This window comes from Herpailurus yagouaroundi, unplaced genomic scaffold (genome assembly GCF_014898765.1).
Source record: "Herpailurus yagouaroundi ecotype Mexico unplaced genomic scaffold, PumYag 28, whole genome shotgun sequence".
Classification (NCBI taxonomy): domain Eukaryota; kingdom Metazoa; phylum Chordata; class Mammalia; order Carnivora; family Felidae; genus Herpailurus; species Herpailurus yagouaroundi.
Window position 1 is genome coordinate 164,509,922 of NW_024412376.1, and position 4,207 is coordinate 164,514,128.

Consider the following 4,207-nt stretch of genomic DNA (forward strand, 5'->3'; position numbering starts at 1 on the left):
ACAAGTCTTTTTCTAACATAACCAGTGGCGGGGCGCGGGGTCCGGCGAAGGTGACGGCCGCGGGAGGGAGCGGCGGGTCCCCGGGAGTTCGCGGGCTCGGGCCGCCGGTGGGGCTCGCGCGGCCGCGGCGGCCTTGCCCAGCTCCCCGCGCCTGCCGGCTGGGGACACGGGGTGGTCGCGTGTGGAATGTCGCCTGCCGCCCGAGGTCTCCGCGCGTGCCGCGGGCGGCGCGCAGGTGACAGGGCCTGCCGAGGTCCTGGAGCAGACCCCCGATTCGTGGCAGAATTTGATTTCTCTGTCGCCGCCCTCCAGTTTGGGGCCTCTGTGGGCAGGGTGCAGAGGCTTAACCTGGTAAAAGGTACAGCCGATTAGGCGGGGAAGAGACGTGCGGTTCCTTGGAACGATTTAATTGTGGTTGCTGCTGCTGATTACCTGGGTTGGACACTTGGATTCATTGTCCCAAGTTTCTGAGGACGCGTTTTACATCTTTGGGCTTTAGCTTGTTAGAAGACAACAACAACAAAACGGTAGTAGAAGATTGATGAGGGGGTGCGGGTGGGGGGGGGGGCCCTGCCGATTTGATAATAGGTGATGTTGCTGTGGATAAAATTGTACAGCCAAATCCCCAAGCTGGATTTCTCCTGTGCAGCGCGAGACCCGTGCCAGAACACCTTGACCGCTTCCTAGACTATGAACTTACAGGAGGGGGTGGGGGGAATCTCCCACTGTGCGTCCTGAAGGTCAAATATTCTGTCCTCGGTTCCTTTGGGTTGATCCATTCTTAAATGGGTCTCAGGATCGTTTTAGGCCTTGTGTGTGTGTGTGTGTGTGTTTGGGTGACAAACCATTTTCCGGAATTGTGCCTTTGCATACCTTTAGGTAAGATCCTTGCAGTCATTACTTACTGTGCACTAGATTCAATCGCTGTACTTACTAAATAATGCATTTTTAATTTTTCAAAAAGTATTTTACTGCTTCAGTTTGGGCACCTGCGTTAGTTGTTACGTTAGCCTGTTTACGGGTTTGGCCACTGGAACATTGAATGGAGGGGGGAATACTACTTTTAAGTATTTAATTCCATAGGGAGTGGAATTAAAGGGTTTTGTTTTTTAAAGAAAAGCACAGGTCTTTAACGTGGCATGAACATGAAGCAAGTCTGTAATTATTTTAAGGGTAATTAGCTTATTTGTTACACAAGTTGCAAACCTGTAGGAAAATTACATGGGTTTTTGGCGTTTCTCTAATGGTATTATAGATCACTCTGCTTTTACAGTGGCACTTTCTGAAAGCAGTAGGATTCTTTTCGTTTTGCAAAGTGTGCCTGGGTTTTCTTCCTGTTTTAGCAGCATTTGACTTGGGGCAGTTAATCGCCTCTTAGCTGGTTTTCCGGTCTGTAAAATGGAAGGAATGGCGATACCTGTCTCAGGGTGGTTTGGATGATCAGGGGAGGGGAGATGCGAGATAATTGTGTCAACGGTCCTCTCCTTTTAAAATATTAATTAGATTACTGCTTAGTGCGGAAACTGCAGATTCCTCTCTGGGCTGATGCTTTCTCTTTAGACTCCTCCCCACCCCTTCCTGTGCACACTTTGCCTGCAGTCCTGTGTCCTAAACACAGATCTGATACTGCCAGTCTCTGGCTCAGAAAGTGAAGACTGCTTGTTGTTGGAGCCTAGACTCGGGACGCACCAGCGTCACGTTCAAGGCCCCTGGGACTGGCCCTCATTATCCCTGAACTTTACATGTCTTCTCGCCAGTGTTCCACTGAATGGGACTCTGCTTGGCTCTCTGAATGTGCCGAGCTACTCCCTCCCTCCTTTGCTTATATCCTTTTCTCTGATTGGGATGCTCTGTCTCATTCCTGCCCCCTCTGGTTTTTAAAGGTCCATGCCCGATTTTATGTCCTCTGGGACCCTCTGGCAGTCCTGTCCACGTGCATTTTTTGTTGCTGCCGTCATAATCCTCTATTTTCACTTTCATTATTACCTATGTCACATTGTATCGTATACGTTAAGCCCTGGTTGTGGTGACCATCCCATTATTTTACACCCCCTCCGCCCCCCGCCCTTGCTGAGGGGCTTAAACCTTAAACTGGCCAAATGTTTGCTAAATAAAGTCCCAGCCTGTCATCCTCCTGGTATATCATTGTTACAAAGTATTTTAATAAGCAGACATAAGAGTACCAACCATGACATTCAAAATGTAGTTGTACTACCTTGAAGATACTTAACACTTGAGATCTTTCTTTTCAGTTACCAGGTGGTGTTTTTATACACAGTACAAACAGCTGCCTTTCTCTGTGTCCGAACTTTCGGGGTCCATGAGCCTGCCCTGCTCTCAAGTCCGTGCACCCCGTCTCTTGGGTAGAGACAACCAAGAACACAAGTTTCACAGTATTTCTTCTGTCTGGAATAAAACCGCACTCGCAGCAGATTACACGCTTTTTCTTTAAAGCTTTTGTTTCTGTTTTGGAGATTTGTTCTACGTTAGAAAAGGTAGCTGGCTTTTTTGGGGGGCACTTGGATTTGCAAGATTCAGGTTGGTGTCTTGGCTCCTCTCTGGCCCCGTGTGACCGTGGGCAAGTCGGTGAAATCTCTCTTGGACTTCAGTGTCTTTGTTCTGTGAAATGAGAACAGTCGTGTCCGTGCTATTTTTGCTCTGCAGTGTCACTTAAAGTGGCTGTACTTCGTGCTCTGCACGTCCTTGCTCCCACAGAAGGTGACAGGGTGTCTGCACAGCGCATTTGCCCTCCTTGTTACCGGGGCTGGAAACTGAGCTTTCTGCTGCTTGACCAGGGTTTCGGCGGACCTTTCCCCACGTCTCCTCCTCGGCGGCTCCTGTGGCCTGTCCTTGCTGTCCTTGTGTAGGTGGCTGCTGTAGGCCTGCCGACTGGCCTCCTGTTCTCTCTGGTCCTCCTGCGCTCTGTTGCAGAGTTGCTCAGAGTGGGACTCAAACCCTGCCGTGCCCCCCATCTGCCAAGTGTGCGCCACGGGGGTTCTCAGTGTCCCCGCCCCCCCCCCCCCCCATCCTGGCACACCTGAGGCTTGTGGCCTCGTTCTGTTCTGACGGTAGGCTTCCCCTACAGAGATCTTCACCTTGGAGACACTGCCACCAGTTGGGAATTAGTGGGAAAGAAATCACCGAGACCCGTGCCACCTGGCCTCAATTCACTTGTAAGCTCTGTGTTGACTGCACAACTCTCGCCATCTTGTATTTTAGCCCTAGACCCTCTGCCACTTATGGAAGTGTGTGTCCAGTTCCTTGCGCCTTTTTCTTCCTGACAAAAGCCTTAATACTGAAGGCTTGGCTTAAATGCTGCTACTCTGTGAAAGAAGCTTCCGCTGACTTTCAGGATGAACTCCCGTCACTCTCCCCCACAGTGCTTGACTGATGCTGCCACTCAGTTATTTTTCCTTGTGACATTCTAGTTTATTCTTGACATGGAGGTCTTTGCTAGATTATAAACTTCTCCAGGGAAGAGAGGAAAATCTTCTCCATCCTCTACTCCTTCTAGTGTGCGATGTAGTCTTTTACGTTGTACTTGCCCATTAAGTGGTTGACTGAGTTAGGTCACTCACTCTGCGGTCCCTGATTTCAGCAGAGGGGAGTAGGGTTGGAAGGCTTTCTGCCAGAGCTTGGTGAGTACACGTGACACAGAACAGGACCCAGCACATAGTAAGTGCTCAGTTAGTAGCAGTTTTTAGCCATTATTTTGAGCGGGTATAGACAACACTAGTGGTTGGGTAAGTTGATAGATGGTATATGCTGGTTTACTGTAACAGTATTTGCAGATTTGTTGCTGGGGCACCCACATTCTGGTGTGTGTAAAGACAGAAATCATTTGGCTTTTCCAACTGCAATCCTGTTCTTTCGATAGTTTGGAAGTAAGCAGAAAAGTGAGTACTTGTTTGGAGAGGACTTTTGCACAAGCAGATTCATGACAGTTGTCCTAAATTCCTCTGGAGAGCAGCAAACCTAACTGTGAGCTGGGTTTTTTTTTGCATGTGGCTTAAGAAAGTGGAAAATGGGAATTGTTAAATTTCACACTACATGTTATTTTTCAGTAAAGCACGTGTTTTCATTTTAATCTTATATCTTTTTTTTCTTCTAATTTTAAGGTTTATTTCGAGAGAGACACAGATAGCATGAGTGGGGGAGGGGCATCGAGAGAGAGAGAGAGAGAGAGAGAGAGAGAGAGAGAGAGAGA

The 4,207-nt window shown here is 48.8% G+C and overlaps 1 protein-coding gene across 5 annotated transcripts in view; it reads left to right on the forward strand.

The window, feature by feature from the left end:
* The first annotated feature begins 183 nt into the window (after positions 1-183).
* Positions 184-4,207, forward strand: part of KIAA0232 (KIAA0232 ortholog) — a 94,853-nt gene continuing 90,829 nt past the window's right edge. Inside the window, exon 1 of one of the 5 annotated variants that reach the window (XM_040488471.1) lies at positions 184-358. The gene's annotated coding sequence lies outside the window, so the exon portion shown is untranslated. The remainder of the gene's footprint in view (positions 359-4,207) is intronic. The other 4 variants (XM_040488481.1, XM_040488461.1, XM_040488444.1 and 1 more) reach the window with 4 other exon arrangements.